Raw genomic sequence first — 15,195 nt, 5'->3', positions numbered from 1 at the left:
ACATGTCATGGATATTAATCAAGCATACAATATTCTTTTTCCTCTGGAACTGTGACCCTAATTGGTGATGACCTCTCCTTATCCACCATTCAGGAAAGCACTTTCCATTTACTGCTACCTTCAACCATCTTCACAGCCTCAAAAATTGCTCTACCACCATGCCTATATTTCCTCCCACCCACCCACCTCCAGTTCCATAACAAAATCAACCCTGGCATTTCTGTTGTTTGAGGGCTGCGAGTCTATTCAGTTAAGAGCTGACTCACCATCACTTAAATTTCAGGACCAAAATTTACTCCTTGGTCACCACTCTCTTGTTTCTTCCAATTAGAATGTAAGCTCCTTAAAGAGAGGGAGTGACTTGCTCCCCAGACCCAAGCATAATGTTTAGCATGTAGTAATTGCTTAATAAATGCTTTTTAATTCACTTTGTTTCTTCATTCAGCTTTTAAAAATCCTCATTTAATCCTACTATTCCTGCTAGCTACTGTACGATATCTCCCCTCCCTTTCTTTGCTAAACTCATTGAGAAAACCATCTTCACCGATCCTCTCCCCATGCTCTTCTCTCTCTCTTTTGTAAACATTCTACAATCTAGTCCCCAGCCTCTTCATGTCACTGAAACTCTTCTCACCAAAGTTACCAGTCTTTTAATTGCCAAGTCTGATGAAATTTTCTCAATCTCCAAACTTCTTGATCTTTCTGCAGTCTTTGATAGTATTCATCATCTTCTATTCCTGGATACTCTCTCCTTTCTGGGTTCTTGTGGGACTACTCTCTTGGTTTTTCTCCTATATGGCAGACAGCTCTTTCTTAGACTTTTTGGATGGATCTTCAGGTTGTGCCTATTTACTGTGGGTATCCCCTAAGACTGTCCTAGCCTTTCTTCTCCTCTCCTTCTGTGTCTTTTTTCTTGATAATCATGTCACCTTCCATGGATTCAACTGTTATCTCTATACAGATGATTCTGTGATCTGTATAGAGATAACATCACCAGCTGCCTTTCAGATATCTCTAACTAAATGTCCTATATTTATTTCCTCTTATATTTCAAGCTCCTTGAGGTATTTGTATACCTAGTACTTAGCACAGTGCCTAGCACAAAATGTTTATTGATGGATAGATTGACCTCAAATTGAATATGTCCAAAACATCTCCCTTCCCCCTTCCCCAAAACCCTCCTCTGTAATTTTCCAGTTACTTTCAAGATAACTAGCATCTTCCTAATCACCCTAGGTTAACACTTTCAGTATTATTCTTGACTTCTCACTATCACTTGCTTTATGTATCTGATCAGTTATCAAATTCTGTTTTCCTAAAGTAAGTAAGTCTACTCAAACCTATCACTCAAACTCTAGTGGCTCAATATTAAATCCAGGATCATTTGAAACTTCATAACCTGACCCCCTTTTCAGTGTTAAACTTTCCTTTGCTTCATGAATTCTAAACTAACCTGGCCTCCTTGCTGTTCATTGCACATGACATTCCATCTTTTTCCATTGTACTGGCTATTCCCCATTCCTGGATTGCTTTACTACTTTCCTTTAAGACACAACTCAAGTCTCAACTTCTGTAGGGGGTCTTTCCTAGACACGTAGCTGCTACTGCCTCCCTCTGTTAGATTACTTTCAATCTACTCTCTATGTATCTTGTACATACTTAGTTATATGTATGATATCTCCTCTATTATAATGTGGAATCCTTGAAGGTTAGAGCTGTTTTGCTTCTTTTTGTATTCCCAGTGCTTAGTATAGTGCCTGACACATACGCTTGCTGACTGTCTGAATGATCTTTTCTTAGATCTTGGTTGATAATATGCCGGTGCCTACTGTTGTCCACTATGTGCTTCTTTATTGCCCTTTGAATGACCAGCAACTTAAGTTTGTTAGATATGTTGGTATACCATGACTTAGAACCATGCAAATTTAACACGAGAATATTGTTATTAAAAAGATGAGCCTTTGTTTCAGAGAGAATATGGAATCATTAAAAGCATTGTGCAATTTCCCAAAGGCAATATAACTTGATCTCTTCTTCCTCTTTAATTCTGGTCCTAGTTCATAGTTCACCCACAGTATATGTCCAAGTTGCAAATACTGATGGATATGAGCTGTTTATTCAGCAGCATATCATAATCTGGTCAATAAACATCCACTTGGTTTTTCCTGTATGGATAGATGAACAAACTCTTTTTAGTGAGTTGGATTTTATTTAAGATGTCTGCAGCATTCTGGAGGTTTTTGCAATCAGCACAATATCATCTGTAAAATCTCACCATCTATATGTAATTCCTCTTCCCTAGAGAATATGAATGTAAAGAATACAAAACCACTCTATACTTATTATTTGCTAACTACCAAAAAACACCTTGATTCAGTGGAGAAAAGTGCCACCTTAGAATCTCTTTTCTTAAGAAGTGTCCTTAGTGGATGTGTCAGAAATATACAGGATTCCTTGAAAAGTGTAAAAACAGAGGTAACTTTGCCCATAGAATCTTTGATTAATTTCAAGGGAAACAGAAACCAGAGATATGTCACTGTCCCTTCAATGATACCATTGATGTGATTGTGCCTACTTCTGAGAGTCCCCCCACCACCACCAATTCTGATTCATTGTTTCTAGCTTCCTGTGGGCTGATAAGCTACTTAATCAAAATTATTAAGAATTTTATGAGGCACAACAAAACTTTTTGTGGTTGCAAAAAATTGTAGAAAAGTAAATATTCACTGATTGGGGAATTACAGGACAAATTGTGGTATAAGAAATGTAGTAGAACACTACTACACCATAAAAATGATGAACATTGGAAATTCAGAGAAACTTGAGAAGACCTGTATGAACTGAGAAGAGTGAAGAATCAGAATAACACAAAAAGTGAACCAATAATGTAAATAACGCTAAAATCAGCCAAACTTTGCTTAGTTGTTATAATTAATCTTAATTCCACAAAACTGATGATGAAACACATCTCCTCTGCCTCTTAGTAAGAGACATAGGGTGAGTATGCATCCAGAATGTTCCATATGCTTTCAGACCAGGTTCCTGAGTTGGTATTGGTTGGTTTTGCTTAATGGTTTTTATTTGTTACGAAGGAGGGTTTAAAGGGGAGAAGGAGGATGGAGATTTTATCTGCAGTAGTACAAAACCAAAAAGCTTCAATAAAACAACCCTTCCTGCATAAATTGTATGAGTCAATAAGACCCTTAGTCGGAGCCTGTGGGCTCCAACTCTCTCATCTTCAGTCTCTCCCTTTCCAGTGGGTCCTTCCTCTCAGCCTAACTTGGATCACTCTAATCCTTAGAATGAATAAATAAAATAAAAATACACACATATGTATATGCATATCCTTCTCTTGAACTGACACTCCATAAAATTATTACCTATGTTTCACCTTCCCTTCTCTGCTAAACTTAGAAATGAGTTGTTTTCATTCACTGTCTCCTTAGCACTACTACCTTACTAACTCTAACTCTACAATCTGGTTTCCTTGCCTGACATTTCACTGACATGGTTCTCTCTCCAAAATCACCAACTAATGACCTCTTCTTTGCCATATCCAAAGGTCTTTACTAAGTCTTCATCCTCCATAATTTTTCTGCAGTGTTTGATGCTATTATCCCTCCTTCAAGATCTCCTTCCTTGACTCCTATAATAATTCTCCTCATTCTCCTTCCATAATCCATCTTCTTTACTGTCCTGTAAGCATAGGAGTCACCTGAGGCTTGGTCCTCAGTCCTCTTCTTTATCTTTTTTTTAAAAAAAGTTTTTATTGATATTTTGTGTTTCTTACATCACCATAGTATCCCATATATCCCTGTTCCTCCCTCTTCCAAAGGGTTATCACATATGATAAATAGTATTTTGAGAGAGAGGAAAAAATCAGCACAAACAATTATCAAAAAAATCTGAAAGTATGTGCAATATGTAACACCTGTGGATATCCCACCTCCATGAAAGAGGTTAGCTTGAGAGTGTCTTCTCACACCTCTTCATTCAGGTTACTCTTGATCTTTATGATTTTAGAACATTTACTTTTGATTTTTTGATGTGTTGTTCTTTCCGTTTACATTGTTATAGCTACTGTGTATATTTTTTCCTTGGCTCTGCTTGCTTCACTCTATCTTAGTTTTTACAGATCTTTCCATGCTTCTCTTATTCATTGTACGTGTCATTTGTTATAGTACAGTAATATTTCATTACATTCATGTACCACAGTTTGTTTAGTCATTTCCCAGTTCATGAGCATCTACTTTGTTTCCACTCCTTAGCTAATCACAAAAAGTGTTATTATAAATATTTGGGGGTATATGACAACTGTTTTTTCTTATCAGGGCATAAGCCTAGTAATAGAGTCTCTGGTTCAAAGGTTATGGACATTTTAATCACTTTGTTTGCACAGTTGCTTTCCGAATAACTGCATATTGTTTTCTAAAATGGTCGTACCATTTAATACCTCCAACATTGACTGTTGCCATTTTTTGTCATCTTTGTTGATTTTCAGGGTATGAAGTAAAATTTCAAGATTGTTTTGATTTGAATTTCTCTTATTATTAGTGATTTGGAGCACTTTTTTCATGTGGTTGTGAATATTTTGCTGTTCTTTTGAGAAATTTTGCTGTTCATATCCTTTGACCATTTATCTACTAGGAATGGTTATTATATGTATATGTATATATATATACACGTACATACATGTCCATATATATAGTGTGTGTATATGTATACATACATATATTGTTTATATGTCTTGTATACCAAACTCTTAGAGAAATTTTAAACAAAGATTGTTTTTTTCTATTAGATCTCTTCCTTTCTTATCCTAGAGGCCTTAATGCTGTCTATGTAGAAGCTTTTCAGTTTCAAGTCCTCTATCTCTTACTTGGTTAAAAATACTTCTCTTAGCCATAGCTGTAAGAGATATATAATCTATTTCTCTTCTCATTTTTAATAGTATGATCCTTAATGTTAAAGTTACTTATAGCATCTTTTCCATCTTTCCAGTTTCATTTTATGTGTGCATTTGTTTTTTAAATGTGTTTCTTGTAATAGATTGTAAGGTTTTATTTTCTTATCCAATCTGTCACTTTTTCATTTTGTTGGATTGTTTAATCCATTCACATTTAAAGATACAAGTTATAAAATTAAGGTTATGAGAGCTAGGTTTAATTTTTTTCCACTTGTCTCTAAAATTTTTATCCAGGTTATGATTTTTTCCTCTTCATTTCTAAATACAATATTATGTTCTTTCAGTTACTTTCATCTTTTTTTTTTTAAGATGGCTCTGTTGCCAGTGGCTGTCTTCCCCTCACCCTTGATTCTCTCCTTGTTACCCTTTTTCCCTCTAGAGTTTTATTTATTAGTTCCTCTCTCCTGTTTTTATCTGGTCATATAATTCTTCCCTCTTATTTTTTTCCTCTCAGTCATGTAGGTTCCCCCTTTCTGTCCTCTCCTCAACTATTCCTGTTCTTTAATTTTTAAAATTTATTTTCGTTTGCACCTTTTTCCAGAAAGGATTCCTCTTACTTTCTTTATTATCTCTCTTTTTTTCTGTGTACTCTAGACCCTCATTTTCTGCTTCATAACCCTTATAATAATCTGGTCTCTCTCTTTTCTCTATATTCTTTGTACATTCAAAGCTTCCAAGGTATCCATTCTAGGCTTTCTCCTCTAGGTGCTTTCTGCCACTGCCTTGTAGGGCTTACCCTATGAATCTCCCTTCTGCTTCATTCTAAGAACAATGACAATTATTGCAAGTGTCAGAGAAGATACTGCCCCATGGAAGGACCCCCCCTTGCTGACCTATCCTCTCTTGTTTTCCCTTTTTTCTGTATTTTCCTGCACATTTCCCCCCTGTGTCCATACTCTCCCGCTCCTCTACATACCAGTTGCCCTCAGTTACCCCCTCCTAGGACAAGTAGACTTTTCCCCTAAGCCTTCTCCAGTAATAAGGTCCATAGGAGCCTTCATCAGTGTAACTTCTAAAGTAAGGCCTCCATCTCTTTCCCCCGCCCTTTCAATCTTTTCCCGTTCTCCTTATGCACTCTCCCATAGAGTCTTCTCTTTCTGAGATCACAGATGTGTAAAGGCACAAAGATGTGCTTCCTCCACCCCCACCCCACTTAATTAGCCTCCATCCCTGTTCAGACTCTCATCATCTCCTCTTTGAACTAGTGTAATAATTTTTTCCTTTCTCTCCTTGCCTCTCATCTTTCCTGTCTGAGCCATCCTTCACACAATTGCCAAAATAATCTTCCAAAGGCACCAGATTGTCTTTCCTCTGTTAAAAAAGAAAAGAAAAAACCTTCACTGTTTTTTTCTTTTGTGAAGAAAACACAAAACTCTTCAGCCTGATATTTAAGGCCCTCCACAAACTGGGTGCAACCTGTGTTTCCAACCTCTTTTTGATACCACCCCCCTTCCCTTACTCCACTCCAGTCAAACTGATCAAGTAGTGTGATGACAAACAAAATACTGACACAACCAGCTAGATCTTCCTTGATCTTGTCCCAAACTCTCCCACTTCCATGCATTTATTCACATAGGCCATCCTCATTCCTGGGATATATTTCTTCATTTCCATTGGCAGACATCTTTCTGTTTTTTGAAAGCCCAGGTTGTATCACCTTTTTATGAACACTTCTCTGATGTCTCAGCTTGCTTCTCAGATTTTGCTAGCATGCTTTGTCCAGACGTCTCCTGGCCCCTATTATATTATACTTTGCAACCTCCATGGACGTTCCACATTATCTCTATTACACTCTAAACTTCTTGAGGACAGAAATTATAGGGTTTTTCATTTTTGTATCTCCTGTGCCCAAGACAGTAATGCATAATTGGCAGTAAATGTTTGTTGAATTTGATTGTCTTTAGGGCCAGACCTGTGGGATAGTTATTTGTGTGTGCTCAGAGGACTTTTTACTTCTAGATTCAGGACTTTTTTTGGAAGGGTTAGGGTTTCCAGATATCTGCCTTCTAGATGGATTCTCCATTATTCTCTGTTGTCCCTCTGTCTCCTCACAGCACATAAGTGGTATAGCCAGATAGAAATAAAATTTTCCTCTTCTTACAATGCAGTACTCTGCCCCTGAGATTATTAATCATCCAATTGATAGCTTTCTTTTTTCTCTCTCTCTATTTCTTTCTTTTCTTCTCTCTCTCTTCCTCACTCCTTTCTTTCCTTCCTCCCTTTTTTCCCCACCTTCTTTCTCTTCTTCCTTCTGTCCTTCCAGAACACATTTTTTTACATGACTGAATTTACTTTTTTAAGCTTTCAAAATAGGATAAAAATTAATCAATTTAGAGTCACTCTGGTGGGAAAAGGTTAATAGAAATTTTAATGAAACGTTTGACTTTGACAAGATTTAAATTCAATGGCTTTGAATTATGAAATAAAAACTTTTCCCATAAGGCCACAAAGTCTAAGGTTAACAGCTGTCCAAACTTACAGATGGAAAATTAGCCACAGGAGGCAAAGTCCACTGTTCCCTGAATGCCATCAAAACATATTGAGCATGACAAAGAAATAATTAATGATCACATACCTCCTTAACCATAGCTACGAATTACATGTATTCAAATACTTTCTAAATGTCATTTCTGAAGGAAAATTTCATGAACTTAACCTGATAATCTATTCAAATCCTAGGTTTATTAATTAATCTTTCTTTGGAAAGGTAATATGGTATTATAGAAAGAGCTCTAGATAAGGAGGTGGAAGCTGTGTTTTGGTGACCTAACTCCACAACTTATTAACTGGATGACCTTGGACAAATCACTTCACCTTTTTGAGACTCAGTTTCATTTTCTGTAAAATGGGAGTAATTGTCCTTGCATTGTTTACCTTACATGACCGTTAAGTGGATCAAATGAAGTGACATCTATAAAAGTACTTTGTAAATTGTGATGTGCTATAAATATGATCTGTTATAATTTCTGTTTGGGGAATACACCTGTAATTACTTTGAAAGCATTATTTCAGTCTCATTAATTCTTATCTATGAACTAGGGTGATAGGATAGAATTAGGGTGATTGGGAGGTCAGGGAAAGTTCTTGCCACTAACATGTTGTAGCCTTGCAAACATCTGATTACCTATAGCAAGTTGTTGTTGTGTTCATGCTTCATTGCCGAAGAAGACCATGCCATCAGAGAAATGATGACGTGACTTGCACTTGACTTTGTTTTGAGTGAGGGAGGGCTGCTGTGCAGGTTGCCAGCCTCATTTCTCCTCCAGAGTCATCTGGATCCAGTGACCAGATATTCATCAGAATGACTGGAGATGGCCCAGGATGCACTGGGAGACCTTGGCCCCTGTAGGCCAAGGTCTATGCAGTACTCACTTAGAGTGAGGTAATGCCCATTCATTGAACAGGCCTGTTTAAGAAGTACCCAGAACATGGCCCTTTAGTGAGGGAAACAAAAAGAAAGACATCAGACTGGGAGGGAAACAGGAACAGTTACTATTGATAATCACTCTTAATCAAGGAGGGTCCAGAAGAGCCCTTAGGCAGGGGCCCAGTGCTGTCTGAGCTCAGATTCCTCACCTGTGAAAAGAGGGAACAGGATTGGATGACCTCCAAGCTCCTTTCCAGTTCTTGATTTATGCTCCTATGGCACCATAAGTAAAGATGGAGAGAATGGCAGAGGAAGCTGAAGGTGGGCAAAGCTTACCCTGGCACTCATGGCATTGACATAACTAATGCCTCAAGGTCCACAAAAACAAACTTGTGTCTTCCTCTACCCAAGTACACACAATAAGGGCATTTGAGGAATGGATATGGCGGCTTTCTTTATAAAAGTTTTCCTTATAAAGTTTTTCTTGAGATATATTTGAGGTCCACAGGGGTCTGGACATATTCTAGGCCTACAGAGTAGGGAGGGATAAAGCCCTTGAAGAGAAAAAAAGGGGGGGAGGGGAGAAGGGGTTGAAGGAAAGTAATAATCCTGTTAATGAGTAGGTTGTATTCTAATGATGTCGCTCTTCTCAGCTTCATTACCAGAAAGAGAAATAATACCCTAGGCACCATGGTGTAATGGAAAGATCACTGAATTGCTTTCCCTTTCAGGAAACTGGAATGTTCTAATCTTAGCTAAGTCACTAGCTCTGTGACCTCAGGCAAATCATTTAACCTCTTTGGGTCTTGGTTTTCTCACCTGTAAGATGAGAGCCAGAGTACATCATAATCAATATTTGGGTCTCTAAAGCACATTTAAGGTTTATAATATGCTTTCTTCACAACAACCCAGTGAAAAAAATAATGCGAGTTCAATTAGTCCCATTTTATACATAAGAAAACTGAGGCTCAGAGAATTGATTTGTCTAAGGTCATACAGCAGATAAGTGTCAAAGTCAGGATCTGAATTCAGATTGCTTGACTCTGCTTAATAGAAAGGCTCACAAGCATGCCCTGGTGAAAGGCTTAAAATAGGCTAAAGTAACAAAGGAACTGTTACACTGTCAAGGGACATGTCAAAACATAAAGCATTTTTGTGAGATTGATGAATACACATTTTACATTTCCCTTCAGTTCTATACTGTCCAAACAATTCTAAATTCATGGCTTCTGGAAATTGAGGCACAAGATTGGGCCCCTCCAGCCAGTGTTCATTTTCTGCAATGAAGAGTGAGGCTCTCTCAACCTCTTGAACTCACAGGACTAATCTCCAAAGCTGGACATGTCTCTCTCAGCATCACTTTTTGATCACCTACATTCAGGAAAGAAAGAAAACAGATGCAGCAGCCAGAGTTTAAGGACCAGGGTGAGGCTCATTTAAACCTGTATATGTGCTTTCCCTATGCCAATGGAGGAAGGGTCCCATCCCTGCTCCCACCCCTCCACAGAAAGGCTTGCAATGTTCCCCATAGGAAGAACCAAAAACCATGTCACTGCTTTCTAAAATCCTTTGAGTTAGTGTCTGTTCTTGCTTTGTTGACAATGTGAAGATTATTTTGTTATCTCAAAGCCCCAAGCTCTTCAGTACTAAGCCCTACATGTCCCTACAGGTCATCAGAGGTTCTCCAGCAAATGCTGCATGGAATGGCCCCAACTAGACCCCATGTTTGCTCCTTTTGTTGTGCAGTCACGTCTGGATCTTTATGACCTCTCCTGGCCCCCATAGGGTTTTCTTGTAAAGATACTGGAGTGGTTTGTCATTCCCTTCTCTAGTGGATTAAGGCAAACAGAGGTTAAATGACTTGCTCAAGGAGACCAGATTTGAATTCAAGTCTTTCTGACTCATGGCCCAATTCTCTCTATCCACAGAGCCACCAATCTGCTTCGGCATGCTCCCTACAGCATGAAGCATGTGAAGACTTCTCCCAGCAGAATGGACAGAGGAGAACAATTTGTTTCAATAGCCATGAAGGTGGCCAAAGTAAACACTGCGGAGTTCTTAGAACTTGATAAGACTTTAAAGATGCCAAAGTTATCCACTACATCTCAGGGCTTCAATATTCATGCTGACTTTTGTCATGCCATTGGACTTCAATGACTCTGGAAGAGAGTCTGGAAGAGCTGAAGATTTGCACAGGTCCACCTCACTTAAATGCAGTGCATGTGCAAGTCAAGACATCACTCATTCATGACGTCATTGGTCTTTGAAAACAAAGGATCAACAGCTACAACAACAATATTGTGTATTAATTTTAGTATAGCAGAAAGTTACACCTGGGTTTTTGGTATGAATACATCACTAAAGGCTAAGTAGAAGAGAAACATGTGACTGTTTCATTCAACAATTAGGAGACACATAATAGGTGCTTAATACATACTTCAAGTATCTGTAAGTCATTGGTATAATAAATAATCTTCCTATGGACACTTATATCTCTGGATCTGGTGCTCTGAAGCAGCAGCAGCACTGTGGATTCTCAAACATATCCTCCCAGGACAGGAGTCCAGCGGAACTGAGTGAGAGAGAAGCACAGGACCCCTGGTAACAACAACAGCTGCTCCCGAGACTATCAGCCCGCAGATGAAATGTCTGTAAGTCACCTACTTGAACTTCTGGGAGCCAAGATGGCAGAGTAATCAGTAAATGCTATTCCCTTCCCCTTGTTGACCTTGAAAAACCCAGAGAATGTTTCCCCAGGAAAAATCCTGGAACAGTAGAATCAACCAAAGGGGTAAACAGTCTCTTAGCCTAAGAGGATAGGAAAATTGTTAAGGAGATTAGCTCTAGCTGTGGCTGAAGGGGACCAGTGCAGGACCAGAGTTGTCCCAGATAACCCCACCTCAGTGATCCAGGAGGAGACCCTGGGGGAGCTCACAATCACCAATACCAGGACCCCAGGTGTACCTCAGCATAGCCAGGGAATTCGGGAAGACACTAGTGCAGATGGGGTTCACCAACCTCCAAGCTTGCCTATGCTCTAGCTCAGGAGGGGAGACTCCCTGCTGTCAGACCACACCCTCCCCCACACTTAATGTAGCTCCAGGGTAACTAAAAGGAAACTCAGAAACACTTCCCCTGGTCTCTGCTTTGGCACACTAGCCAGCTCAGCACCAGGTAAGCTGCAGCATTTTAGCTTCTAGCTGAAAGAACTGGAGCCACAAAATACAAAGCCTCAAGTTCTAAGCACAAGAACCTTGGGACAGAGCCCCAGAAGCAGAGATCCACTTTAAAAGCCAGGAAAAAGGCAATCATAAGGAGCAAGAAGCAAACCAGAAAAGAAAAGACCATCGGATCTTACCATGGGGACAAGGATCAAAACTTGAATCCTGAAGAGATCAGAACTGAGACTGTACTCCCATCTGAAACCTCAGAAGGGAATATGAACTGGTCTCAAGCCCAAAGAGCATTCTTGGAAGAGCTCAAGAAGGATTTTAGAAGCCAAATTAGACAGGTAGAAGAAAAATTGGCTAATGATTTTTAAAATATGAAAAAAGAATTCACAGAAAAATTTAAAAAGAAAATTGGACAAATGGATAAAGAGATACAAAACCTAACTGGAACAATTGGACAAACGGAAAAGGAGAAGCAAAAGTTAACTGACAGAAACAATCTATTAAAAATTAGAATTGGGCAAGCTAATGACTCTGTGAGACGCTATGGTACTTCCTGATGCCCTGGAGTCACAGTGCCTGGCTCCAAATCCTGAATCTGCTACTTGCTACTTCTGTGACCATGGGCCATCCCTGGCACTAGTCACTTAACTTCTCTTGTCTTTAGCTCCTCAACTTTGTAAAGTGAGGAGCTAAATTGCCCTTTCAATTCCAAATGTATAATCCTGTGAAATCCATTCATCCTTAACAGTAAGCCAATATAAACAGGTGGTGTCAGATCCTTTGCAGTTTTTTTTTGTTTTTTTTTTTTTTATAGATTCTACATATACTTTCCTATTGAGTATATTTTCACTATAGTCATGCTATGTAGTCAGACTAAGATAAATGAAAGAAATCGTATAACAAATCAGAACATGATACACAAACACATACACATACACAAACATGATCTGCTGTCCTTTGCAGTTTTAATAGGAAGTGTGAGTGAGAGGTTTAATAATAATAATTTGTTGTTCAGTCATTTCAGTCATGTTCAACTCTTTGTGACCCTAATTCAGAATTTTCTTGACAAAGATACTGGAGTGGTTTGCCATTTCCTTCTCCAGATCATTTTACAGGTGAGGAAACTGAGGCAAAAAAGGTTAAGTGACTTGCCTAGGGTCACATAGCTAGTCAGTTTCTGAGGTGAGATTTGAACTCAGAAAAATGAGTCTCCTGACGTCAGGTCTAGCACTCTTATTCACTATGCCATCTAGCTGCCCCCCCCAAATAATGATAACAAGCATTATATAGCACTTTTTATATTCAATTTCATTTGATCTTCAAAACAATACTATGACATAAGTGGTTCAACTACTCACATTTTACAGAAAAAGAAATGAGGCTGAGTAGTAACTTGCCTAGCTAGTGTCTGAGAGAGGATTCAAATTTTAGTGGATAGAGAGGTGGACTTAAGAAGATCTGGGTTCAAGTCCTACCTCTGACTCCAGGCTAGTCCCTTAACCTTTCAATGCCCTAATGCTTTAAGACTATAAGGTTCTAAGAAAGTGACTTTCTGCATTGCTGAAGGAAGTTCCACTACAGTGATGAAATCAATTTGAAAAGGCAGGGAGGTCTAAGAGCAAAGTCATTTCATCTCCAAGCCTTCAGATTTCTACTAATGGCACTAACATTTTTACTTAAAATTTTGAATTCCAAATTGTATTCCTCCCTTCCTCCCTCCCACCCTCCTCCCCGAGATGGTAAGCAATCAGATATAGATCATATGTGCAATTATGTAAAACATTTCCCTATCAGTCACTTGTACAAGAAGACTTGAATAAAAGTAAAAAAAATGAAAGTGAAAAATAACATGATTCAGTCAATATCAGTTCTTTCTCTTGAAGTGGGTAGCATGCTTCATCATTAGTCCTTTGGGATTATTTTGCATCATTGTATTGCTGAGAACAGCTAATTCATCTGCAGTATTGATATTACTATGTACAATGTTCTCCTGGTTATGTTCAGCAGTTCATGTAAGTCTTTCCGGGTTTTTCTGAAGTCATCCTGCTTGTCATTTCTTATAGCACAATAATATTCTATTACAATCATATACCATAGCTTATTCAGTCATTCCCAAATTGATGGGTATCCCTTTGATTTCCAATTCTCAGCCATCACAGAAAGAGCTGCTATGAATGTTTTTGTACAAATAGGTCCTTTCCCCTTTTTTGGATGTCTCTGGGATATAGACCTAGCAGTGGTATTGTTGGATCAAAGGGTATGTATACTTTATAGCCCTTTGGGCATAGTTCTAAATTACTTTCCAGAATGGCTGGATCAGTTCACAACTCCACCAACAATGTGTTAATGTCCCAGTTTTCCCACATCCGCTCCAACATCCAACATTTTCATTTTTTGTCATATTAACCACTCTGACAGGTGTGAGATGGTGCCTCAGAATTTTTTAAATTTGCATTTCTCTGATCAATAGTGATTTAGAGCATTTGTTTTCTTATGACTATGATAGCTTTGATTTCTTTGTCTAAAAACTGCTCATATCATTTGACCATTTATCAGCTGGGGAATGACCTATATTTTTATAAATTTAATTCTATATTTTTGAGAAATGAGACCTGTATCTCTTATACTTGTTGCAAAATTTTGCCTCCAATTTTCAGCTTTCCTAATAATTTTGGTTGCATTGGTTTTATTTGTACAAAAACTTTTAAATTTTACATAATCAAAATGATCTGTTTTACATTTTATAATGCTCTCTATGTTTTCTTTGGTCATAAATTCTTCCCTTATCCATAAATCTGACATAAATTATTTCATGTTGTCTTAATTTGCTTATGGTATCACTCTTTGTATGTAAATCATATAGTCATTTTGACTTTATTTTGGAATACAGTATGAGATGTTGGTCCATACTTAGTTTCTGGTTTTCCCAGCAGTTTTTTGTCAGATAATGAGTTTTTGTTCCAAAAGCTTGGATCTTTGGGTTTATCATATACTAGGTTACTACAGTCATTTACTATAAGGTAGTTTGTACCTAATCTATTCCTGATCCACCACTCTGTTTCTTAGCCAGTACCAGATCTGGTGCAGCTAGACCACCTTCTTTTACATTTCTTTGCATTGATTCCCTTGATATCCTTAAGTTTTTGTTCTTTCAGGTGAATTTTGTTATTATTTTTTCTAGCTCTACAAAATAACTATTTTGGATTGGAATGGTGCTGAATAATTGGATTAATTTAGGCAGAATTGTTATTTTTATTATATTGGCTCAGTCTATCCATGAACAGTTAATATTTTTCCAGTTGCTTAGCTCTGACTTTATTTGTGCAAAAAGTGTTTTACAGTTGTGTTCGTATAGTTCCTGGGTTTGTCTTGGCAAGTAGACTCTCAAGTGTCTTAAAATGTCTACAGTTATTTTAAATGGAATTTCTCTATCTCTTCCTGTGGGACTTTGTTGTTAATATATAGAAATGCTGATGGTTTATGTGGGTTTATTTTGTATCCTGCAACTTTGTTAAAGTTGTTAATAATTTTGTGTAGTTTTTTAGTTGATTCTCTAGGATTTTCTGAGAATAACATCCTTTCATCTGCAAAGAGTGACAGTTTTTGTTTCCTCATTACCCATTCTGATTCTTTTAATTTTTTTTCTTCTAGTATTGCTGTAGCTAACAATTCTAGTACAATATTAAACA

This window comes from Notamacropus eugenii, chromosome 6, assembly GCF_028372415.1.
Source record: "Notamacropus eugenii isolate mMacEug1 chromosome 6, mMacEug1.pri_v2, whole genome shotgun sequence".
Taxonomy (NCBI): Eukaryota; Metazoa; Chordata; class Mammalia; order Diprotodontia; family Macropodidae; genus Notamacropus; species Notamacropus eugenii.
This window is presented reverse-complemented; position numbering follows the sequence as displayed.